Source organism: Anser anser (genome assembly GCF_964211835.1).
Source record: "Anser anser genome assembly, chromosome: 1".
Classification (NCBI taxonomy): domain Eukaryota; kingdom Metazoa; phylum Chordata; class Aves; order Anseriformes; family Anatidae; genus Anser; species Anser anser.
Window position 1 is genome coordinate 28,714,984 of NC_139720.1, and position 27,121 is coordinate 28,742,104.

Here is a 27,121-nt window from a genome sequence, read left to right on the forward strand (position 1 = left end):
AGCCATATGTGAGAAGGCTGGGATAAATCCAGCTGAAAACAAAACCATACAAATAATTGGTTATTTTCAGCCAGCTCCATTCTCCAAATTTATTTGTCACATAGCCACATAAACAGCTACACATGATGAGGGAGAACAGCAATACAGGGATGGAAAAAGAATCTGGAAGTGCTTCTTATGCAGCTGTACCATGTTAAAGTGTTCAATGAATACTTTGGCTAAAACTGGTCTGTCAATGGAGAGACACAAGCTATTGAAGGAGTCACACTAAATTCCCTCGACATTACTTTTAGGATGAGATGGGTTGGCCTCTGGAGATGCCTGCTTCTCTCCTGAATGTTAGCAGAATTTTGGATGACTAACTGAGATGTAGCAGCTTAGTTTCCACATAGCTAAATTAACTCAGATCTAGATGAGTAGAAAAGGGTAGAAAACCATGTTTCTGACTCTTTCAGCACTTCATTTCCATTAACAATTTTCATATGTGAAAAAAAAAAAAAAAGAATTGTAGAATAGATTACCATCACACAAATATAGGAGGAGTATGCATTTTCTGGATGCTCTGCAAATTTTTTCTAAACCATATTTTACATCTATAAGCAATAAATTTCAGTGACATGGGACTGTGTTCCTTGTACAAAGCACAAAATTCCCCAGTAGAAACAGTTACAACCACAGCTCCATTATAAATCACTTACATTTCTTTGGAGTCACTTAGTCACCTTGCTGGGTTGTAGGAAGGAATGATCTTTTCCTCTTTGCTGAAGCTGGTTCTCCTTCCAGACGTGCCTTTCGCTTCTATGGCAAATAAGGACAAAAGGTCCTTGACTTTTGCTTAAAATTATCTACAGGTAAGAAAAGAAAGGAACACATTAAGTACAAGCCTCCGTATTGTGTTTTACAGTAAGGTATTACAATCACTTCTTTAAAAAACACTTCATTACTTTTACAGGGCCATATTCTTATATACTTATGCACTGCATACCTTCGAAGAAATTCCACATTTTACATCTTTCTGTACACCAAGCATCTAAAGTAGTCACTACTCCTAGAGTAGTTGCCTACTCCACTCCTGGGATTTGCAGTAACAGGATTATGTTATTCTAAAAAGTCTAAGTACACAAATTGAAAGATAGTTTCCTATTATTGATTAGTTATTTTGCAACACCATGAAGTCTGGCATACTTTTGGCAGGGTTCATGCAGGCAATCACAATTTGCTGAACACAGGTTCATTGGAAACTATCTTGGTTACCCATTATTGGCAAAAATTCTGATTTGAATCTTCTGTTAAGCAAAACAGCTCTGTATTGCACTGCAACTCAGAAAGTGAGACCTTGGCTTTAGAACGGATAGCTCCATGAAAATATAAATCACTGCTCTGCCAGAGCCAATACAGCACATCAAATGTTAAAAATTACTGGGAAAGGAATAAAGAACAAAGCATAACACATCACCTTCTTCTGTATCAAGCCCCATCTTGAAAAGCCTGCTCATTTCTGGTGCTCAGAACAGAGCAGAGCACAAGGTTCAGAGAAGAAAACATATGTGATCAAAGGCTTAGAATAGTTTCCGGACGAGGAACAATTCTGTACACCACAACTATTCACACGAGAAAATAGACAACTTAAGGGATGATATGACAGAAAAGTACAGCAGCCTGAAGAAGATGGAGAGATTGCACAGAGATCATCTCTTCCCTATTTGAATGCAAAAACTGACTAGTAAAGCTCAGGTTCAGAAAAATATGCAGGAACATCTCCATGAAATAGGTAACAGACCTGCAAGCTTCTTCCCAAGGATGCTGTTGATGCAAGGAATTTTCAAAGGGGAAAGTGGAATTATTTTTGGAAGAGAACCTTCACTGGAGATTCTTATATCCATTTCACAATGATATATTCACCACACAAGGAACACAGTCTAGTCTAACTGACACTGAATGTACAGGCTAGATCCTTTTGAACTGCAAAGTGAATTCCCACCGTTTTCTGTATTTAACTACATTCTTTTGATTGACTTTTCCAAAATAGCCACTCCATAGAAAAAAAAAATCAAATGAGGTAGTAAAGTCTTGCTGTAAAGCAAATTTTTTTGTAGCCTTCCTTTTCCTTGTCCATAGTTCCAAAGTAGCCAGGACAGGGTGCCACAAAGCAAGGTTCTGCTTCTGAAGATTTCTGACAGTTCCCTCCATATGTCTGAATATGCAGCTTCATCCATGGGTTCCCACCCAGTTCAACATGTATAAATGAAGGTCATAGGCATCTGCATGTCCCAAGTTTCATCTCAAACAAAACCTTAAAAATCATATACTCTGTACTCCAGTATCTCCTTTTTTTTTGCTTTTATCTCTAGGATACAGCAGTGTTTTTGCTTTATTTTGGGTAAGTGCAGATCAATTAAAATTCCTTCAGGGACGCCTTCTGATCCAGCAGAAAGTGAATGACTGTCATCAGGAGCAAACACTTTTTGCTGTCTCAGAATGGCATGTCACTTTTGAGAAAAAAACTCTCTTAATTAATTCATCCATACCCACCAGGTATACCAAAGGAATATAACCAGTCCTTTCTGTTGTCTTGCTAGATACAGATCTCTGTACCTGTGAACTGAGTATCCAGATATGGAGACTTGTGCATTGACATGTAATATGATGAAGCAGCCTACAGTAGCATATAAACATAACAGGACAAAAATAACCTTGTTCAGACATCAGTATGCAACTAAAGTTCCCTTTGCAAAATACACAAATTAATAGCCTAATGTTTCACACAAAATTTTATGTTCACTCAAAATCTATGCACAGACCTATTAACATTCTTTTCAGACCTCACAATGAGGAATTTGAATTACTGCTGCTTTTTTTTTTGTCAGCTTGATATATCAGATCAAAGTATGTTTAGTGTTCTATCTACTCCCCCTCATCACTTCTACACTCTGCAAAAGAAGAGGCTGCTATGATGTTTGCTGTTATGTTTGCTTCTGCAGCTCAAATGGCTACACTGAAGTTGGAAAAAAAATCACTGTGCAGCATGCTAATAATGATCAAAGACCCATGTACTACTGGCCTATAGCAACAATTTAGGCCACCTCTCCCTCTACCATTTGTCCAACTTCTCTATTTAGAATGTAAAATCTTAAGGGTAGGATTATAACTCGTCCAGCTCAAAAGGAATCTAAGTTTTGTTTGATATCCTGCATGTCACTGTAATACTAACTACAAATAAGAGCAAGCAGTACCAAGCAAGAACTGAGTGTCTCAGAACTGATATATGATCAAAGACAAGCTTCTCACAAAATTTCAAAATTTAGAGAAGTGGACTAAAGGCATACTACTGCAGGTAAAATACTATTGCAGGATAAACACTTTAAAAGCAATCTGATACTAATAACAATTCATATTTATTATTACTCCTACTACAACACTAGGAAAGATAAAGCATAAGAGTGTCTTACAAGACAGCTACCTACTGGTTGACAAATAGAAGCAAAGATTCTCATTCTTTCCATACACGGTTTTGAGTTGCAATTAAAAAGTTTACAAGATCTTCCCACTAATGTAATCTTGGCTCTCTCAAGGGGAAAGTTGATATGCAATTATTTCAATTGCAAGTGCTGGGAATCAACAGTTACCCAAAAATTGGGTAAACCAAGAATGCTTTTTTTTTTTTTTTTTCCCATTTGTTATACAACCCCTTTGGAAGATTAGATGAGGATTTGTGCTTGCTTTAAAAATGTATTCCGTATATTCCCTAATTCAATTATACCCCTGACGGAAATATACTTGTTTCAAAGATATAAGAAGGTATTTTTACATGAAGAATTTCTTAGCTTGTGTTTTCAATTTCTGAAACAACCTAGTGATACAAGTAACCTATAGGATTAAAGACATATATATTAATTTCGGGCATTAAAAGCTACACTTTTGCATAAACTCATACCATTTCCATAAGTTACATAAGACAAATTGAAAACTATAGACAGTAATGTGAGCTCTGCATTGCTGTTTTGAGACTTTTTTGGCCATTGATAAAAGCCACAGCTGCATTACAAAACATTGTTAAAATACTTTATCCCATGACTGGCAGGTATTCTTACAGAGTATGTTACAAAAAAACATGCTAGAGGAAAAAGTATTTGAGGACTGTTTAATCAAGTTTCCCAATTATTCTGGGAATATTTATCTTATTTATAAAAAATCCAGTGGCTTGGGCCTCTGACTAAATATGCTACAAAATTCCATTTTTGTACATAAGCATTCTACAATTTTACTTTCAATATCTATAGCCTATTGGATGTAACTAAGTAAAAGACTAATGCTGGATTTAGGCTGAAACCATATCATATAAACAACCAGGCACTGGATTGGTTTAAGACTGAATAATATTTACTCTATTATGTAATTGTATAGTCAGTCTAACGTATTATTACAATCATGTGTCTTTACTGTGGTGTTTATCTAAAAGCCTTTACCCAGAAATCTTATCTCACAAAAACATAAACTCACAAAAACAATCAGTGTTTTGCTAGTAAACTTTGGAACCTCTGTTAAGAACGATGTATTAAAATACAGCAACAAAAGAAACAAATATATCTGCGGAAAGGTCCCTTCGAGCTAATCTCCAGTATAATTGTCCTAATCTGGAAACAGCATAAGGAGTAAATAAGAGATCAATCATGATACGAAGAATTAAAGAAATGAAGGTATTATATTGCAAACTTCCCTAAATGTTGTGCTGTTAAACTGAATGAAGTTGTTTGGTTTGTCTGCAATTTAAGGGAGATTAATATGCTGTGATCAAAAAAGCAATACTTCAGAAAACCTCAGAGTTGGCATTACTTCCTTTCTGTTACATATTGAAAAGAGAAAGGTGGGACAAATGATCTATCTACATGTAAAGTGACCTAACACTAGAACCCATGTATCACTGCCTTTAAGATAACTGATAATATTCCCTATACGTTGATGCACATCTTTTGCAGAACCTGAAAATACCTATTAAAATATGAAACATTTTCTAATTTAGTCTTCTCATCAGTTGTATACTACAGTCTTCCTCTTCTGGATTTGGACAGACATGAAGATAGAGAAGAATTCCTCATGTTTCTCTTGCAGATATATTTGTTTTAAGATACATTGACCAGAAGTAAAACCTGAAGCTGAATCATAAGAGGATGCAGGGTATGAAACCACAGGTAACGCCTACATCTAAATAACTGCTTGCATGGTCAGCTGTTTGTCATGCCAATGTAAATTCTCCATATGAAACAGAGGATAAAAGACAAAGGCTAACTAGCTATATCAGGCAATCTGCCAACAAAGGTATAATGCTGGCTTTGGGACAATCAGATGGAATACACAGTGAACAGTTGTTAAGCTAACATGCAAGCTTGGGGAGGTTAAACAGATAGTAGCAACCTTGTGTAGTAGGAATTGTGGCAAATATGGCTGGGAATATTTTTCTTCAGCAATCCCCCAGTGGGAAGCGTGCCACCTACTTTCTCTGTTACTCCTTCCAGCTCTGTCTGCCCTTCTCACTTCAGCCTTAGGTTGGCATTCCACACAGGGATCTAGCAGGGATCTTAGCATCTAAAGACGCGAAGGCCAAGCAGATAGGTGTCATTCTAGAAATGCGAGGCCACTCAGAATTTTCTAAGTTAGGGATTTGCAGTTGGTACTGGTACTGACGAGCCTATAGGTGGAATGCAAGTTTCATTTATTACCCCACCTCATTTCTAAATGGTTTTGATACTGATTACTGAGAGATCACTCATCTACACACAATACTTTCACACTACTGCAACAGCCCTAAAACAGAATGGTGCAAAAGGGTTTGATATAAAGGAGGAAATGTGAGAAATTCCATAAAACTTTTCATACATTTTTTTTCATCCTTTTCTCTTTTTTCCTCTCTTTTGCCTCCCACTCTCCCTTTTGCCTCAGATTCTCTCCCCTCCTGCAGCACGATTTGTAAAGAACATCACACTTGCTGGGAGCCAGAAGGGACAGCAGCACAAGAGGCAAGCATTCAATGACAGCCGAGATGCCTCCTTGTCACCTGGGGCAATGCTGGGACATGGGAAGGGCTTGGGCTGGACGGAACAAGGGTCAGAGATTGCTGAAGCCAAAGGTACAAGGGCATGAGATTTGTAAAACACGGTAGGATTGCTAAAATCTGGGGACAGGCCAGATATTTATCTGAGGGAAGCAGAGGATGATTTAAATTGTTACACAAAGCAAGGGAAGCCTAATCTAAAAATGTGTGAAGCAGTGTGCTTAGGGACTTGCTCTTGTGGTTCTACCTGTTTGCTACTGGGAAATGTAAGCAGGAAGACCTCCCTGTGATATCTTCATATCCAAAATTTGCTTTCTGAACTTTGGCAGATTGGAATGTAATTAAACATTCAAATACACTGTGGATCTTTCCAAGAGAGTTTGATTTATTTTATTGTCTTTGCTATGTTGGCTGGTACATACTTACTTCACAAAGTAGTTCAAGTCACCTTTTTTGCATCGTCCATTTCATTTTATACATACAGAGCAGGAATTGGTTCGGGGAGATAATGGCAAGATTTCTGGGCAGGATGCAGCTGCAGAACAACTTAAGCCAATCTAAACTGGCCAAAGCAATCTTAACGTCCCTCACCTTCCTCTTCAGCTCCAGTGCAGACTCCTACTCCTTCCTTGTGCTGACTCGGACACTTGAGCAATTGCAAGGTGAGACAGGCCAGGTAGCTACAACACTTTAAAACACTTTTTTTCCTGCAAAGAAAGTGATCAACTTCTGGACAAAACTGGGGCATTCCTGCTGGTGCAAGACGAGATATGGCCCTGGATGAAGATGTGACCACACAGTCATGATGCAGTTGGCTTGCACTGATGTGGAAACTGACCATGTGCATCTATCTCAGGGCATATTCAATGCTTCTAGCAGTGGTCACCTCCCAGTTTCCAGCACTGCTCACTCAGCTGTGCCAATGCAAGTGTACATGGAGCAACACGGTCATCCACACTACAGAACTAGTCTAGATTAAAAGCAACCTGGCAAAATAAAAGCTATTTTGTTTAGCTAAAATAAGAGCAGACCATAAGAGCAACAACCATAAGAGCATTTTCAGAGTTATAGCAATAAGCAGAAGGAACCAAAAGATGCTTTAAGCCCACATTACTATCAAAGAAGCATTTACTACACTATGATTTAATTAGCCTATGGACTCCAGCAGTCACAAGGTAACAGATACAGCTGCAGCCTACCAAGTACTGTCATCCCCAGCTGTCTTTCTCTCCACTCCTCTCCAGCTTACAAATATGCATTACAAAGAAATGTGACAATCTGCACTACAAATCACAGAACTGAAGTCCTCGAGGTACAGGTGTGTGCTCCATTACAGCAACCCTAGGACAAGGATGGGCTGCAGAAGGGCAGCAAGGACAGGAGCATTAAAATACAGAAGCTGCTCTTTTTTTTTTTTTTTTTTTTTAATTTACATGCCTTAGAGAACCGGGTCCCATTATTAGAGAGGATATACACATACAAAGCTTTAAAATCTGTTTTGAAACTGGTCTGGCATGCTTTGCCATATTATTATTACACCTGTACATACATATGTACACACTTGCAATCAATTCTCTAAACAGCCCATCATTAGTATTTATATTATAGAATGAAAACTAAATTTTAAAAAAGACTAAATTCTTTTCCCTTAAAATTAAGTAACTTTTTAAAAACTTAAAAGAGAGACCCTAAATTCTACTTCACATCACTCTTTATTTTAATCACATTTCATTTGGAGAATATCACATTTTTTTCCAGATGATATGGCTGTACTTTATCTAATACAAAGTACATAACTTACATACACATTGTCTACATCATTCAGGGCACATACAAAAACAATTTTGAAACATCATTCTACAAAACTATTGTCCATCTTTCAATAGTTTTGTTTGGTAAGACACAGAAAAGTAATCATTACATGAAACCTTAATATCAGCTCTCAGTTTGTAAACAGAATAATCAAGTATTCTATGACTGAATTCAAAGTTCAAGAGTTTTTTTATATTTAATAATTATAGATTTTTCTATGCATTCATTTTCCACACAATTAGCAAAAAAAGAAGAAAAAGAGAAAAAAAAGAAGGAAAGAAAAAAGGAAAAGGAAAAGGAAAAGAAAAAAAGAAAAAGAAAAAAGAAAAAAGAAAAAAGAAAAAAGAAAAAGAAAAAGAAAAAGAAAAAGAAAAAGAAAAAGAAAAAGAAAAAGAAAAAGAAAAAGAAAAAGAAAAAGAAAAAGAAAAAGAAAAAGAAAAAGAAAAAGAAAAAGAAAAAGAAAAAGAAAAAGAAAAAGAGAAGAAAAAGAGAAAAGAAAAAGAAGGGGAAAGAGAAAAACAAAAAGAGAAAAGAGAAGAAAAAAGAAAAGAAAATGAAGGAAATCAGAGAAAAAAATGCATGGAAAAAATACCTTATCTGCATTTCTCTTGCAATTCCATTTGGACAACAGTATTTCCTAAACGTAGCCTATTCACTGCTGGATATGTAATTACCTTCAGTTCACAGTCTAGACATTAATGCTTTCGTAGTATTTAAGACTCCTTGTAACATGCTTGCTGCTTTAAGTAAGCAAGGCTAAATCTTGACCAGATAAATTAGCAAAGAATGCAATAAAAGCTGCAATAAAAGAACTTTATCCTCCAAACCTTCAAGTTGCTGCTAAATGAGATTTCTTTGAAATGCAGATCAGTTGAACTAGATTAGTGAATTTTAGCTCCTGTCAACATCATAACAAAATACAAATACAATTGTTCACTGGCCTTATCTCCATGCTTCCATCTGCTGCCTTGTTATTTACTTTCCTTGATTTACTATGCAGATCTAAATAAGACACATCAAGGAGGGCTTACAACACAATGGCTTCTTAAGCTTTACATCAAGGTATTTGAAACTGAAGCCCTGAAAGGGCTGCCATCAAAGACATATCTCTAATGAACTTCCATATCAGAGAAGGTTTGGTATTTAATACTGCTGTGAAAAGAAAAAGCTACAAATCAGAATGGCCTATGAAGGGGAAATGTCTGCAAATCTTGATGAGATTAGCACCTACCAGAATTAATATCCCAATAAAAATGATATCTGGTTCCTCTAAGAGTTAAACTTCCAACCTTTGCAAAAATAATGCACAGTGTCAGAATGGGAAAACTCAGTTGACAAGGTTAAAAGGTCAGGGCAATATTCTTTGTTTATCCACAAAATGTTCAAAAAACAGTTTTTGCTTGTGGCTTGATTAAGATATTGTTGACAAACTAGCCTTAGAAAGAAATAATTAGCACAATTAACAGTGCTACTGTGGTGCTTTCTGCAACATCAGAATTTTTACAGTATCTTAAAAAAATTAGCAACAACTTCATGGCGAAACAACATAATCTAAAATGACAGCATGCAACATTTGTTCATCAATTTTACTATTTCCCTTTCTCCCCCACAGCAATCTATGGCAGTGTAGGATAAAATCTTCTGTCAGTTTGTTTAAAAAAACAATCCTTAAGTGCCATTTCTGTTACATGCCACGACCCCATTCACACAGAGCCATAAATGAAGAACTCCCCTCCTCATGATTTCACCTCTCTGCATCTATATCCAATAGATTAAACAAGTATAAGATGAAAATACAAAGTTTAAAAGTTTCTACAACCAGTACGTAACAGCGTGCAGTAAACTAACCGTGTGTTGCTGCTTGATGGCACTTTTTACTAGGCACCGAAGTACATAAACAAATGATGCTTTTCTTTCTTAAGAAAGCATTTCAATCATTTATGTTCTTCCCCAGCACGGGAAGATCCCACAAGCGTGTTCTGTACCGTGGATCAATCAGCTCCAAACCGAAGCAGACATGTTGTATGCTCCAGTGCCCGGGAATCATGCTGCAGGCTCACCAGATGATGAAAACTGAGGTATGCAGTGTATGGGAGCCCCACATGGCACCCGCTAGCTTCTGGGCATGTCAAACTTCACTACTACCCTACAGTCAATGACAGCAAACACCTTCCCTTCTCTTCTTGCCTCCAAACATGTGCTTGTCTTTCTACCCTCCTTCCAAATTAAAGGCAGTCTTCCAGAAACAAAGCCCCCAAACAGAAGCAACATCCCATGGCTACACTGCAGAAATCACGGTTGTCTTTTTGCTGGATTTCATTTCATATGGGCTGTGTTCCAGGCTTACTTACGGCCACAAGAGACCACTACCTTTCCTTGTTTAATGAAATGACAAAACAACAGATTTGCATATGTAAAAGCAGGTGCTGTAACAGGTTTGACTACTCTTGACCTAAAGCATGTAAAAAAGATTTATCAGCAACAGCTGTCCCTGAGGTATCGGGGCTCTGACGGACAGTCAAAACTTTGCCATCTGCACTGCCGTGTGTTAAAAATGACAATCTGAATTAAAAGCTGGTCAACAGATCTCGTATAACTAATTCCTCCCGCATCCCCATCCATATGTTGAATTCTCAAGATACACAACACTTGTATTATCTATTATAAATACCAATCTTTAAACTGAAGTGAGTTGCAACTTATTCAGGAAACAATCATTTAAATAATACTACAAATGTACACACGTTTGAAATGCTACAACTGTTTTACGTCATGATACAAACCTGTGTTCTTTTCAAGTAGCATTATATCTCTTTTCAGAATAAAAAATAGCTATAAATATTTACATAGTCTAATTTGGGATTTACAGTGCTACAGCATTGTTTAGCTTGTGGATTATTAACCAATATAATTTTTGTTTAGATTAACTTCTCTGAAGTCTTTCTTGAATGCCCTGACAAAAGCATAAGTGACAGAAAAACATTTCAGAACACCTATGTGTTCTCTGCATAGTGGATGTATGGCAGGGAAGTGAGGTTAGCATTTTATGTTCTGATTTTTCCATATGAAGAGCAACTGTGCTTTCTCCCCCAGACTAACGGAATGAACCTGAGAGTCTGAACATGACCCCCTGGTGAACACAGTGACTTGTTCTGGAGCTATGCTAGCAGAAGGTAGCACCATATGCCCCAAGCCCCAACTTGGATGCTCTTTCCACAGTCTAATGTGCTTGTCAAAAGATGTTAAAATCACAGATTTACTTTCTCTGGATATACTTTATTATTGTACAAAGTAAAAGATAGGATTATACAAGTTATTATGTCTTATACAGACTAGCATCCAAAATATACTTCCACCAGTTTAACCTGGAATTTATTTATTTTTTTAATTGGTGAATGATTTCTGTGATGTTATAGCAATCTCTTGCCTGATAACCAATGACAGCTATTATAACTCTTATTGATTACAAAGTAACTACATTCTAAACTATGGCATTAATAATTTTCCTTCTTTGTAGACTTTGCGAAAAAATCATCTCATTGCTTAAAAATGAATGAAAATTACCTTCGCTCCAATTTTAATTTCACTAAGCATTTTAAATTAAAAAATAAAAATAAAAAGAACCTTGAGAACACCACTGATTTTATCATTATAGTCCAGGCAGAAAAAATAGTAAAATAAGAAAAAATAATCCATTGGGCATATGCAGTAAGCAAACTGAAAATAACAGAAGAGCTACTTCACAATACTTCTAAGGATAATTTTAAATGCTGCATTAAATATAAATTCATTCACCTCACGTTTTGTTCATCAGTTTTAAATGAAAAAGAAGTACTTGATTTTTTAAATATATATATGCACATACGCATTTACATGCACTGCTGAAAGATGAGGCACTTTTTTTCTCAAGAGAATAATAAATAATAAAAAACTCTCTTGCAGAAATTTGTGAGATTCAAGTGATCCTTTAAACAGTTACAATTTGCTACAAAAACGATGCACACTTAAAAAAAGAAATACAATTTATTTACTCACTAGGTTGTAACTGTCTTTTGAGAGCTACAGTGATCCCCTGAAGAGCATAAATATTTAGACAAATTTTAAAATGTGTATTATATACTTGACAGAACATATTTACATGACAGCTCAGAGCTTAAGCAATCTGATCGGAAATATTTCCCATCTAAAACAAAGTCAAATTGGGGAAAAAAAAAAAAAAAAAGGCAGCTCAGCCATGTAAAGAGGCTTGAGATTAAAAACATAACCATTTAGAAACAGATTAGCCATTTAAGTGTTTGTGTCAAAATTACGATAACCTTCATCTACTTCCCGATTCACCGGATCCCATGTATGAATTTATGAAAATCTAAGATGAGCAGCACACAGCATTAACTCCATGTCTTCTCTAACTAAGCCGTTTAATTGCCTGCTCTTTATCTGCTGCCCTCTGCGCCCGCAGGTCCCGCATCCTCAGCAGGCGGAGCTGCCTCGGCAGGGTGGAAGTGGGTGTCCCCGCGGGTGCCACCCTGCCTGTCGAGCAGTCCTGTCCCCTGCCCAGCACCAAGCTCAACAAACATGTGCTTGTCTGTGTGACACTGCCGAGCTGATGCCCAGGAGTGGCAGGGTGAGAGGGAAAAGGGTGGAAATAAACCTTACAAAGCCTGTTGTCACTTTTGTCAACGGTGAAATGAAAAGGCTGAGGGGGATCCTTTGATCTCCATGAAGCCCGGGTCTCGTTTATCCCTTGGTGATCTGCTAGTCTTTATCTTGGCCTTCTTTAAAGACATTACGTATGTTGGGATCAGATACGGTGTTCTGAGGTTTGGCCCACAAAAGCAGTACCAAACACATAGGCATTCTCATTCATTGATCTGGATCTTAAAATATGACTGTGGACGTATGGGCAGTTCTCTGCCAGGAGATGGTGAAAGGCAAGAGACTGGTATTTCGGTATGGCAAAGCCTACCTCCAAATGCATGAGAAACATCTACAGGAAAAAATGGTAAATAAACCTACAAATGCAAACCGCTATTGTGTTCTATGTTTTCCAAAACAGAGGAAAACAGAGCTGGCTGTATTCAGCCATCAGGCACCCAGCTGTGAACTGCTGCAAGGGAGCAGCTGGTGGCCCTGGGCACACCCCGGAGATCAGGAACTGGGGCAGGGCCACAAGAGGAGGTGGCACAGGTAGGGAGGGCGAGGAGGATACATAAAAAGCCATTACTGGTTAGTGTCTACTGTTCCTGAACCGCTTACAGAAGTAGAAACGGTTTCTCCAAATCCAGCAGTGTACTAGAAGAAAGGTATGAAAAGCTTGTAAGGATGCATTTACTGTAAAGATGTTTTGTCAGCAACTTGCATGGCCATCTACAATCTTGTTGGGGAGAACAGGTATTTCAGGAGAACTACTTAAAAGTAGATAAAAAGAAGATAAAATAGCAAAGATAGAAGGGATTAGCAAGGAAGAGGCCCTGAACCGAACAGTAAATTGGAAATGGCTGGTCAGAAATTAGGTTTGGATCATCTTTACTTGCAACTGTGCAATACTAAAATCAGATTCATCCTACCTAACTTCAAACACATAAATAGGATGGAATCACTACCTCACCCAGACCTGCCAGATGAGCTTGTTGCTCCCACCTATATGGGAAGCAGAGAGTTTGCTGTCCTGGTTAAGACGCACCACTGAAGTATGTGATGTGTGAGTGGATGGAGTGAGTGACTCACTGTCAGATGAATCACAAGAGGAAGAAAACTGCTAGAACAAATTATATATATTTTGAAGATAACAAGGAATTGTTGGATACTCTTACAGATGTCTGAGTTTAAAAAAATAAAAAAAAATCAAGTTTAATAGAAAAAAATCTTCACCACCAGACTGTTGGGCAAGTGTAGAATGAATACATCATAAAGCATAGATTACACAGTTACATAGCTTTTTTTTTCCTTTTATTTTGGACTGTATAAATTAAATGGCTACTCATGTTGAATTCTGTGAACTTAGCAAAGATATTTGTTAAGTTAGCTATTTCACCTACAAAATAAAACATATTTAGTTATGTTTAGCTATATTTTTCACTAGTCAAATAGATCAAAAGCTAGGAAAGTGATGAAAAAAGAAACTGAGGATAAGGATACTTGATTTAAAGAAAAAAAAAGACCAAAATCCCAGCACATATGGACACCATGTATTTCTGAACTGTACAAAAACATGTTACTTGTCAAAGATTTCTTATTCTTCTCTCCTTTCAAATTATAAATGAATCATTTAGAATTAAGATTGAAAACTGTTGCCTTTTGTAAAAAGGTATGTGCCTCATAGTGCACAATGAATCGTTTCTTCCCCCAGACTTGTTTACTTAATATATTAAGTAGCACGGTGGTAATCTTTACATTTGCAGCAAATAAAATACAGAATATTAGTATTTTATATTAAAACAAGGTACCAACAAGTGAATTTTAAGATATTAATATCTGTACTAAAATATATTTCATTATTGTTTACATACAGCATTGCTCTTAATCAGTTGCTTTAATTTTACAAGTGGAAACTTTAAAACTGAAAGAAAGCAATTATAAAATGTTCTTTATTTGCAATTAAATTCCAAGGTTGCAGAATACTGTATCTGTCCCAATTTTACAGAACTGCTTAAGGCATCTGCCAACCAAGTTTCAAGAGGATTAGCTGTAATGAAAATGCAACATATGTAAATACAACCACATATTTAAATGTCAAATATTTCAAACACAATAGCAAAATTACAAATTCAAAGTTATCTTTACAAACATATAATTCTATGAACTTCTTCCATGAAAGATAAAAACTTGGAAACAGCATTTTATACTCTACTGTACAAAATACCTAATGTGGCAATGCACTGACTTAGTCTTCTTAATATATCTCATTATTTAACTGAATATTGGTGTTTTTATTAATACACAACATACTCCACCTTTAACATCAGTTTCACATATTTCAGTCATATTGTGTTTTCAGAAGAGTATCGTTCCTTGTGCTAAGCTAGCAAAAATAAGGTAAGCTATGAACTTAAAAAAGCACCTTTTATTTGTGCACTCTGAGTATCTTGTTTACTTGACATTATGTGTAATATTAGCACAGGAGAAAGAACACCATTATACAAGAAAATAAAACCATGCAGCTAGAACTCCTCTGACTTCAGACACATTTTTCTCATCTCTGGATGTGGTACAACCTTGCTGTGAACTGTTAGGTTTCCACTACTTAGAGACAGACGGTTTCATACTGCTCAACAGAGATTACTGCTGTCTATCTAAATAGGGCTTACAGTGGCATCAGCATATTTTATTAACTCAGAACCATAAATCCTATTCTTATATGCTCTCAAAGACCAACACTCCTAGGGTCAGTTAAATTTACATCAGCACGGCACCTACCAGGAAGAAACTTCAAAGTAAGGAAATGTTCATTTCCAATAGCCCCCCAGAAATTTGGATATCTATTGGAAGTTTAAAAAGCAGCACTCTATCCTTGATAATAAAGGATAGTTTTCCAATCAGATCTCTAGCTCACTGCAACACTACACAGCATCCCAATACACTTTATAAAGTATATAATTATTATATACTATTTACTTATATATAAAATGTAAATACAACACAGGTTTTCTTTGTCAACAATTCTCCCTTCTTTGCATCATAAGCATCTATCTGAAGGCCAGCAGACCTTAATATCCACACTCTTCTGTGACTGGGATAGTAAAGACCTTTGAAAGAAAACATCACCACGTTTTTGAGCATTCAAGGAATATCCTTTTATATTCCATTGCATATTGGTATAAGAAGGTGCTTTTATCAACACCAACAAAATTATTTCTATATATATTTCTCTGCTATCATCAGAACTGACAGAAGAACACAACTATATTCTGAATATATATTGTTAAGGACTGGAGAGCAAAATGGAAAGAGAGATGACAAAGTCAAACAAGTAACAGCCTAAAATAATACAGAAATTTCCAATTATATTGAAACTATAATCCAAAATATGATTTTAAATAAATATTTGTTGTCTACTCACATATAGTTTTACTCTACTCCCTCTGAATAAGTGCACTAACAGGCATAGGTTATTCACAAACAAAATTTTGGCACTACAGGAGCAAGATGCACTTATCTAGATAAACACTGCTTTTTCACTGAGGTACACAAAACATCATTCAGCCGCAAGCAGTCTTTAGAAATACAAATCAGATACCAGTGTCTCCTCAGGGGAAGAAACAGCCTTGGCATCTCTCTCTGTATCGTTTAGTAGCAATAAACTGTGCAATGTAGTCAAGCGGTTTCCACGATGCAAGAAAAGAAGTGCTGCATAATACTTTAGTGAACTTGGAAACCCTAGAAGAAAATGCATATCTAGTTCCATTGACTGCTGTGTTTTCCCCTTTTATTTTCCCGAATAAGCGTCCAAAATCAGACATAAGGTGAGAGGAAATGGTCTCAAGTTGTGATGAGGAACTTTTAGATAGGACATTAGGAACGAATTTCTTTACAGAGAGGGTATTCAAGCATTGCAGTGTGCTGCTCAGAGAACTGGTGGAGTCCCAGTCCCTGGAGGTATTTAAGAGAGATGCACATTGCACTAAGGGACATGGTTTAGTGATGGGACTTAGTAGGTCGAGTTGATGATCTTGAAGACTTTATGATCTTGAAGGTCTTTTCCAACCAAAATGATTCTACGACTCTATGATTTTATGACCAAGAGTGTGATTTTGCCCCTTCTCCTCTGTGGGACATGGCATGTCTTACATGTGCCTGGTTTTGGTTGGGATAGAGTTAATGTTCTTCCTAGTAGCCGGTATGGTGCTGTGTTTTGGATTTAGGATGAGAATAATGTTGATAACTCAATGATGTTTTAGCTGTTATTGAGCAGTGCTTACACTAAGCCAAAGACTTTCTAGCTTCTCTCTTAACACCCTGCCAGCAAGAAGACTGGCCATTCACACTAAGCTGGGAATGGAAAAAACGAGGACAGCAGACCCAAACTGGCCAAAGGGATATCCCATACCATGTGGCATCATGCTGAACAATAAAACTGGGGGAGTTGGCTGGGGAGGGCAACTGCTGTAGTCTTAAGTTTGGGGTCTGGCTGGGCATTGGTCAAAGAGTGGTGAACAATTGCATTGTGCATCACTTGTTTTTTATATTCCTTTATCATAATTATTGTCATTATTTTCCCTTCACTTTCTGTCCTGTTAAACTGTCTTTATCTCAATCCATGAGTTTTACCCCCTTTTTTTTTTTTGGATTCTCTCCTCCATCACACCAGGGGAAGGGCAGGGAGTGAGCAAACAGCTGTGTGGTGCTTAGCTGCTTGCCAGGTTAAACTACAACACTGAGAAGACTCACTTCTGAGAACTGGATCACAACAGAAGTGGACTCAATTCATGTATCAACTGTAATATCTTAGTGTAGTTATTACTAAATATCTATAATGAAATAAGTCAATGACTCATTAAAGATCTCCTTTTTACTAAAAACAACCTTATTTAAGAACTTAGAAGCCAATCATAGTTCAACAATTTGAGGATCTGACTTTAAAGTGATAAACCAATTTAAAAACAAGATCTTCTCAAATTGCAGACCGTTTACTATTTTATTTTCATTGTAACACAAAACAACTCAGTGGAACTTCATTCTCAAATAGCAATTTAACAATTCAATGCTATCACTGCTATGAAGAGAAAAACAGTGAGCTTTGAAGCTATTTGATCTCATCATATCAAAACTGCAGTCTTGTACTGATTTCAGAATCTACTTAATTTGCTATTTTGCAACAGAAAAGTAGAAAGACTACAAAAAGCAAAGTGCCAGAAGTAAACATTTTGATCAACCTAACTAATTCTCTTTCAAAAAGCAAAACACCTGCTGTTCTTTTTTAGAAAGAAAAACCTTGAAATTTAAAGACAAAATAAGTGTATGTGTGTGACTTGTTTACATCAGACAAAAGTAAACCCGTCATAAAAGTGGAAAACACGGAATTTTCTTTTGGTAGCCTATGAATATTTAAGGAATGCCTAAAACACTTAGCAATTTTTTTTTTGACAATTTAGCTACCTCACCAATGTAGTTACTTGGACACCATGGTGACATGCATCATATACAGACTTTTGAAGTCTGCATTTTTGCAATTTCAGCACAGAGAAAAGGGGCAGGGTGGGATTATACTGCATGTAACAAGGTAGGGGTTGCAGTATCTTATGGTGTATCACCAAGAAATGGGAGAAGTGCTGAGTCTGAAACAGTGATGACTAGCTATGATCTGCATGCCAGTCAAAATATGGTTTGGAAGGAACTAATAAAGTGGTTGGCCCCACACAATAAAAACTATGTGCACTAAAAGCATGAAGACTTATAATAAACATGAAATTCAGCTACCCAACTGAAATTGCACAGTAGCTCCTTTCTTCAGATGCATTCCAGGCTGCATCTATGTAAACACCACACTGGCCTTCAGCATGCTGCCACAACCTCAGGTTCCTTAGTCTTCAAACTCTGTTAGTTATTACTAGGTTTTTCACTTGAAGATTTCACAGCTAGGCAACCCTCACTCCACCCACTGTTTTACAAGAAATCTATCCTCAGGACTACAGTGACCACGCACAACAATGTAGGTGACTTTTCAAGACTCACCAATGTTCACAAGATTGTTTCTTGATGAGATGCAAGCCTACACACATGAGAAGAGGGGAGGGGACAGAGGGCTGAAGGCAGGGAACTGAGGGAAGCCCCACTCCAAACAGGCAAGAAACAGTTGCAGAGATGACCTCAGAAACTGTAACTCCAAAGTGGATTCATTGACTCCAGTTTATTACTTACAAGGAATCTGTATCTAGCTCATTCATCGGTTCCCTCCTCAGTTTCTCAAGCACAGGTACTTTTTTTCTTGCCAGGACCAAGTTGACTTGCTTCTCAAGAAACATTGGGTCCACTGTTCTGCTTGTCACCAGGGCATTAGCCTGTAGTACCATCCACTAGTTACACGTACTCGGCATGGTAAATCAGCCCGAAATCCTGGCCAAACAAGTCCAGATTCACCCTTGTCCCATTGTCACGACGGTCTCTAGCTAAAACATGATGGCCCCCAGAGAGCCATATAGCGCCTTCATAGAGACCTGTGATAGAAATAGCTGTCACATGTCCAACAAAAGGTTTTATTTCCCAGAAGCCTAAATATATATACAAAAAAACACATCCCCCCCAAAAAGGGGGAAATAGGACTATTTTGTCTCTAGTGTGTACAAAGGCTTCTAAAAGCCAAAATACCAGCTCTTCACTGAAAACTCTTAAATAATTTAAAGAGGTTCTGGAAGAAAGGTCCCACACTTCCTGAAAATAGAAGATCATGAACATGAGCAGAGAGATAGTATCTGGGCACGTATTTGATGAACAAAGCACCATTGCTAAAAAACTGCAAGCAGGACGCCCAGGTAGACATTATCTAAAGGCTACCTTCTAAGCTGGAATGGTCAAAGATCTCAGGGGATGACAGATAGCCCCCCCAAAAAAACTATGAAAGCAGTAGAGAAAGAATTTAGTTGTGTATGCAAGTCTATAGGAAGATTGTTAAAAGATAACATATGAAAATGTTAAGATTAAACAGTTAAAACTCATTCTGTGTAACATTGACAGGTTTCCAGCCTAGCTCCAAATTAATGATGACTAAGCATTTTGTCATTGACGACAACTTGAAAAGTTGTTGTTCAGGCTTAGAAAGCTTGAAACTAAACTTTAAAAGGATTTCAAAATACAGGACTCCTTACACAGACTTCACAACTCAAAATTTAATAACTCTGCTTTATGGAAATATAGCAGTTGAGAATAATTTACTATCAACATAATGCTGTAATGCCAAGTATGACCCTACAACTGGCACTGCATACTGTATTTTGCTAGATAATCTTCTGGAGGCTGCACATCCAGATATAGACACACACCAAGCTGCTGATGCATAAGTTTCCCATTGTAAACCTGGCTCTATATTCAGTCCATTTTGATACTTCCTAACTCACAGAAAATCACAGGCCATTTTTTTTATCAACAGCAAATATCCACAGTTCTTCCAGAGAAGCATTTATCTTTTCCCCTTGACAGCTAAGATCACTGTTTAAAATATTATCTGTGGTACTGAGAAGATATGGATTCTCTATGACATGCAATATTTGGAAACGTGTAACATACTGTTCTGAATGTGAGTACATTTATATGCAAATTTAAGCATTATGACAAATTAAAACTCCAATATGGTGACATTAATGAACCACATAGATGCCAATGCCTTACGCTATAATCAAAGATTAGAGAATTATTGTCCAGGATAAGATATTTGTCCACTCCAAGATATTTGTATCATCTTAACAAAACCCCAAAGAATCTTTCCTATCATGCAACAGTCTTATTTAGCTGTCCTCCTGAAATCCTGAAACTGTAAGAACTACGTGCAAGACAGCTACAATGGCAGATCTTAGCACAACAGTTCTGTGGGTGACTCTGGGTGCAATGCTATTGCAACTTGTTTACCTCACTGTTGGGTACAGCCTTTCATGACATCCTGCATTCCCACCCTGCTCCCTTCCTTGATTTGGCATCAATGTCCACTGGACTGTTGTTTGGACTGTTTCAGAACAGCACAAGTCAGGAGAAAACTAACAACATCAAAAAAAAAAACAATAAATAAAGAGAGCATGTTCATCAGTTTGGCATGCTGAAATGGCTGAGTAGAGTCCAAGAAATACTGGAGTTGGTGTACACAAATTAGACTATGCTGAAACGAGACAGTATCACAGCATCTGCTGAAAAATTCAAATGGGATTCCTTCTACACTGCTTATATTAGTAATCTCAACTTCTACTCTTTCTCTTAGTCTCTACTTTGAGTAATTTTTCATTCCATTATTTTAAATTTACGGAAGTATCACTAAGATCTTCCTGCTGATGATTCTTCACATTTATTTTCCAATTCCAGTTCCTTCAAATGTTGCTCCGCCTTTCATATGTCCTTCAGAAAGAAGGCTAGCTTTCACATGATACCTGCAACAGCTTTCCTGCTCTCATTCCTTCAGTTCATATTCTCTATCATTATGTTTGGCACAATGAAGGAACACTACAGGTTGTTACTGAACAAAGAGATTTACAACAAAAATAGAAAACTGCAATGGCACTGAAGTGCTGGAGTTTATAGGTAGCTGCAGGAGACAAGAGCACAAGAACACCTGGGAAAAAGTAAGGTATGATATTTCATGCCAAGGGAGTAATCTCTCAAAAACCCTTAAAGTTTCTCCTTTTTACTGTCCACAGTTCCCACTAGTCACAGACTTTCTGATGTGTAATATTTCACAGCTATAGGAAGAAACTCTACATGGGCACAAGGGATTTTATTGCAAACCAATATGATTTAAATATATGCCAGTTCTCTTGTAACAGTGATTTCTTTACTAGCTTATAACCTTCAAGTTTAGACGAATAACGTGTACAAATGAGATTCAAAGTGGTGTTGTCAGTTCTCAAAATGGTATCGTATACCTCACCAGAGATGAAGAATCACAGAATTACAGAATCATCTAGGTTGGAAGACACTGCCAAGATCACCTAGTCCAACCTCTGACCTAACACTAACAAGTCCTCCACTAAACCATATCACTAAGCTCTACATCTAAACGTCTTTTAAAGACCTCCAGGGATGTTGACTCAACCACTTCCCTGGGCAGCCCATTCCAATGCCTAACAACCCTTTCAGTAAAGAAGTTCTTCCTAATATCCAACCTAAACCTCCCCTGGCGCAACTTTAGCCCCTTCCCCCTCGTCCTGTCACCAGGCATGTGGGAGAACAGACCAACCCCCACCTCACTACAGCCTCCTTTAAGGTACCTGTGGAGTGCGATAAGGGGCCCTGAGCCTCCTCTTTCCCAGCTCCCTCAGCTCCCTCAGCCGCTCCTCGTAAGACTTGTTCTCCAGACCCCTCACCAGCTTTGTTGCCCTTCTCTGGATTCGCTTGAGCACCTCGATGTCCTTCTTGTAGCGAGGGGCCCAAAACTGAACACAGTACTCGAGGTGCGGCCTCAGAACTAACATTCAGAAATACATATCTGATGTCTTAAGCCTATGGACAAGGTTTTTAAAAACATCCAAAAAAATAGAATTTCATACATTTTGATGCCTCTGAATTTTCCTTGTGTTCCTAGAAGCACCTGGTAACAGATTAAAATGACTAAATTCACATTACTGATATATTTTACTATCTTATTCTAATTCTGCAAGGTGACACATGTAGCACTGTTTAAATAACTCAGACCTAGACAGAGATGAAAAAATGTGGAGCTTTTTCATGTAAATGAAAACCTCATTTTGTTACAAGTCATAAGGAATGATGCAGAAATCTAAGTAAAAGCTGGAAAGAAGACAAAGCATGTGAACGTCCAAACCAAGCTATAATGGTCATCCTTAGTGCTAAATAATGCGTCCCACTTTATGATACAGTATGACTACAGAAGACTAGCATCAGGGCAACAACCATGGCTGCACAGTTGAGAATTGTAATAGGGCTTGACTTGTATTCTATACTAAGTGTTAAAAATGCTACATAATCTTGTCAGCCTTGAGAGTATTGTAACAACAAGGAGTCCTTTATGAATAAATACTAAAGCCCTTTAGACAGAAGGTGGGTGCAAAAGGAAAGCACTTCCTGCCAAAGGAAAAGTCTTGTTTCATTCCTTCTCAGTACGTGTCCATTTGAATGCTACTATTGGGGGAGGTATGGGATAAGAGAAAGTGAGAACTCTGAGGACCCTGCCCTAAGCAGATTATATTCGCCAGGCCGCAGCAACCCATGTGGGATGGCAACATTTGGAAAACAACTTGCTATGAACACAGAATCCCTACCTGAAACACAACTTAAGAAACAAAAGTAGGAGGGACTAAACATGTAAAGAAATACTCAGCTGCTCAGTTTAAACTAGAACTCTATCTCCTTTTCATTCATGACATGGTGTTTCTACCTGGAGTGTGATGTTAAGTCTCCCCAAATCAATCTTTTTCTATCTTAATATTAAGCCTCTTCAGGTTGAGAGCAAGATGAATGAGAGTTGAACTGACACACTTATCATGACTACTCAAATAAAGCAGCATTAGGAAGGCAGCACCAAGTGTTCTCAGGAACAACAGGACAGGCACAGCTCAGTTCATCTCTTACAAGGAACAAATGACTGAGACAGGAACAGGTACACCTCAAAATATCACACTTGGCAACCAACAGGAAGCCGAAAGGACAGTCATTAGATTGGAAGACAGGCGACTTTAGACAGCATAAGTTTATTTTACACAATCCTACGATTGATTACCTTTTCTTGCCTCTGTAAATGCAGTTTTCTGTTATCTAGAAATAATTCTTGTAGTCATCCAATGATTTCCAGTATCCAGTACCTAGGCTTGCTAAATTTCAGTCTATAGCTCTCTTTGGTTGTTGTCATTTGCTAATTAGCTTTGCTTCTTTAAGATAATTTAACAGGCATTTTAAAATCTGGTCTCAGATCTTCTCTGCTGGATAGAAGAACATACATAACGTTTGACAAAACAGAGTAATGATGTACTCCAGTAAGCATATAACATTTTAACTCTACGCTATGTGGTCTGACTACCAAGTGGAACCATCACTTCTATATCCTTCTATTTGAAGCTCCCATATTTCAGTGTTCAATGGTAACATTTCATCAATTTGTTTATCTTCCTAAGTCAGTCTCTCGTATGAAACTGCATAGTTTACAACTGAGCAAACAGAATGTATAATACCCAAGTAAAAATCACTGTTAAATTTCAAACAGAAAATGACTGGCAGATGACCAATTTACCATTATAACATCAGTACCAAGGTTATATGTCATACCTAACCCTAAGGTCCAAGCCTCCAAGAAGAATAAATGACATCTAAGAAAACCAAGGCTGCTTTGTTTCTTGAGGACATTCAGAGCAATACTGGCAATGGTCCTATGCTAACATAAGAAACAAATCAGCTAAAAACAGCAGCAATGAAAAAACGTAAGAGCCAGCAAATACCGTCTCTCAACAGCAGATCAAACTCAGCAGCTGAACAGAAGGTAGTAGAGGACAAATTGATTTGAGAATAAGAAGTCATGAGGTCCAGAGATAGCTGTTCCTGAATTATGTCTGTTAAGAGACAGAATATTTATTTCCTGTTGGAGGATTGAAGAAGTCTGCTTTACTCCATCCATGTTAGACATTAGCATTCTGTTAATTGGCTGAAATAGCCCACGGTTGCTATTTTTAGTTCGTGTTATGTTTTGATTTTCAAAAGTAAAGAAGAATAGTAGCCACTTTCTTTCTTCAGGCTTCATGTAAATGTACAGTCCTATATAGAAAAGGGGAGAGGACTGAGATTCTACCACGCTCTCTTTACTGCTGCCATCCTGTTTTCACAGGGGAGAGCAGTATTCATCAGGGGCTCTTTACATTTTCTTTCTTCTCTCTTCTCTTTGGTGATGATGCTGACACACAGGGAAATTCCACTAGAAATGGTAGCACTGCTAATTATCAAAGGACACCCTGGGCTGAAATTGTGCTGGTACATACTGTACCCCACACGTTCCTGAGCTGCAATGCTGTGCTCTAGAATTAAAGCTTATGCAGCTTCCAGCCTTTGTATTTTTTTTTCAAAGTAATTCCGAGAATGCTGAAGAAAGGTTACTTATGAGACACTAGATATTTTCATGGTATGTAATCCACAGGTATTTTTATACTGTATGATACACCTTGTTGCTTGAGAGAAGAGAAATCTTCTCCTTTGCCAGGCTGGTAAAGGGTCTGCTCTCATGAGCGACAACACAAAGAAGGGCACTCCAGATGGCATTTTAGTTCCCTCTCAATCACAGGGAAATAAAGAAAAACTTCAAAGAACCCAGAAGGAGATAGGAAAGCCAAGCAAAACCAAATGAAGATGAGGATTAATAGTAATTTCAGGTATTATTAACTATAATTATTATATTAAAACAAAAATAAAATACGTAAACAGTACATTTTTCAGTTGAATGAGAGTTCACTTTCACTCTGAGAGACACCAACCCATTAAACCTCTGCCATAAGTTACCTATCACTGGGTCTCAGAGACCTCCAAGCAAACAATTCCATCAGTCATCAGCATCCCAGGCATGACATAACACCTGATGAAGATGTGGATGTATTTCCACGTGGTCATTCAAAATTATTTTGGCATTGGTAGGAAAGTCCCAATCAAGTCAAAAAATCCTGCTTTGGCTGTTCACTGCAAATCTTGACACCAACTTCTGTTCAGTTAGAAGGTAGCAAACATACAGAATTAGCAACAGACATGGAGGTACTGTCCATGTTAATTATAAGAGCCAAGACATATGCTCAGGTGTTGAATCTGTGAATATAAAAACATAACACTCACTTGAGCTGCCCTGACATCAAGTGTCTAAATTAGGAAACTTGCGGTTTTGAAGTTTTGGAGGAAAATCTGGGAAATTAAGACAAAATGCAGCAGAAACTTAATTTTCCTCTACATATGCCCAGTCTTTTAAATAATGTGTATGGAATATAAAAGTCTGCATTCTGCCACTCTTCTTGAACCTTCATGGAAATATGGAGTCATGAGCTGTCTCATGAGGTTACAAGGTTACAAGGCAGCACCATTTGGCTGTGCGAAGCTAGGTTTAAATCAGAACAACCACTGGACAGAGCAAAACATCTTATTAAACATAATAAAACCTTCCATAAACCTGAAGGAAGGAAGGACAGAAAATGGAGGCTTAATCTTTGAGTGGGCATGGGTAGAAATGGGTGACAGATGGTCTTTTACAGAGCTCAGGGAGAAGAAACTGGGACTGGTAACAAACATACTAAATGTCAAAATAAACACCCCTTTCTAGTATTTATAAGGACAGATCTAACTGAAGTAAATGGCAGTATTTTCACTTATTATTCACAAAACATTCAAAAGTCTTCAGCACCCACAGAGTGACAATGGAGCATTTCGGCAAAGTAGATGTCAGACAGAAGTTACAAGAAACAGCAGAAGTTGTCCAGGTCTTCACCACAAAATGAAGAAAATCCAGACACTGCAACAATCTCAAATATTCTGGAGACCTGTAGCAAACAGTGCCCCACTCAAACATATCATGGCCAGGATTTCCAGCAATGCAGAAGCTGGGTGGAATCCATTCAACAGCTCACCTCACCATGGGACCAAGAATACACTGGAAAAGACCCTATACCCCTGACCTCATCTTACGAAAAACAATGAGCGCTTCTTGCCAGTGTGAGAAGTACAACTGATTTATGCTAGCCTGCCTCCTTCTTGGAAAGATTCAGTTGAGGTAATCAGAACAGATCTCCCGTGTGCCCTCAAGAAATGTGATCCTGTTTGATGGGTCTGACCAAGAGCTGGAGGATCATGGAGAACAGCTGATCCCTTTCTCTGTGGGCCAATTGCACAGGGCCCTCACAGAACAGAGAAGATGTCCATTTCTGCTTGGGCATGCTGCACAACTGCAGTCCTTGGACAGGAGCCTGGAAATCTCATGTGGATGTATTTCAGAGGCACTATATGTTCCTAAACAAGTAACATGAGGCTTATGCTCCCCCCACAGGCTTCAGCCCTTTGATAATGAGTTTAACCTTTGGAGTCACCAGGCCAAATAGGGTGTACCAGACATGTCTCTGTACTGGGGAGAGAACTAGAAAATCATTGTCCTGCACCATTGTTCTGACACCACAGCAAAAGCTTCCCACATTTTGAGAAATGGTAACCAGCCTGCTGAAAGAATACACAGTAGGAGATCACACACAGGGGAGACACGTTTAGTGTTAGGTTATGTGTGGCATGAGACATCACAGAGGTTATCTGGGAAGTGTATTGTCAAATAAGTAAAACACAGTCTAGGATCTGTCCACAGACAAAAGAGCTCTCACAAATTGAGATTTAATAGTTTTGCCAGTATGCCCAAGGATTTGCAGCAATATAACTTTTGATTCAAGTGTTCACCTTGGGACCCAGATGCTTGGAAAGAGACTGAGTCATTTGAAGAGATTCAGGTTTTGCACCTTTGTGGGATCCTTTATCAGCTGAACAATTGTCAAAGTAAATGAAAAAAGGCACACTGAGACACAAGAATTTAACGATTGCCATCATTACAATGAAAACTTCGAGGTTTACAAGAAAAGACCCTGAAACGAACACAGTTATCATCTGCGA

The 27,121-nt window shown here is 37.8% G+C and overlaps 1 protein-coding gene across 11 annotated transcripts in view; it reads right to left on the reverse strand.

Annotated features, from left to right (window-relative positions):
- Positions 1–27,121, reverse strand: part of FOXP2 (forkhead box P2) — a 440,428-nt gene that overhangs the window by 372,936 nt on the left and 40,371 nt on the right. For all 11 annotated transcript variants that reach the window (XR_014578258.1, XM_083820640.1, XM_083820636.1 and 8 more), the window contains exon 2: positions 699–845. The gene's annotated coding sequence lies outside the window, so the exon portion shown is untranslated. The remainder of the gene's footprint in view (positions 1–698; positions 846–27,121) is intronic.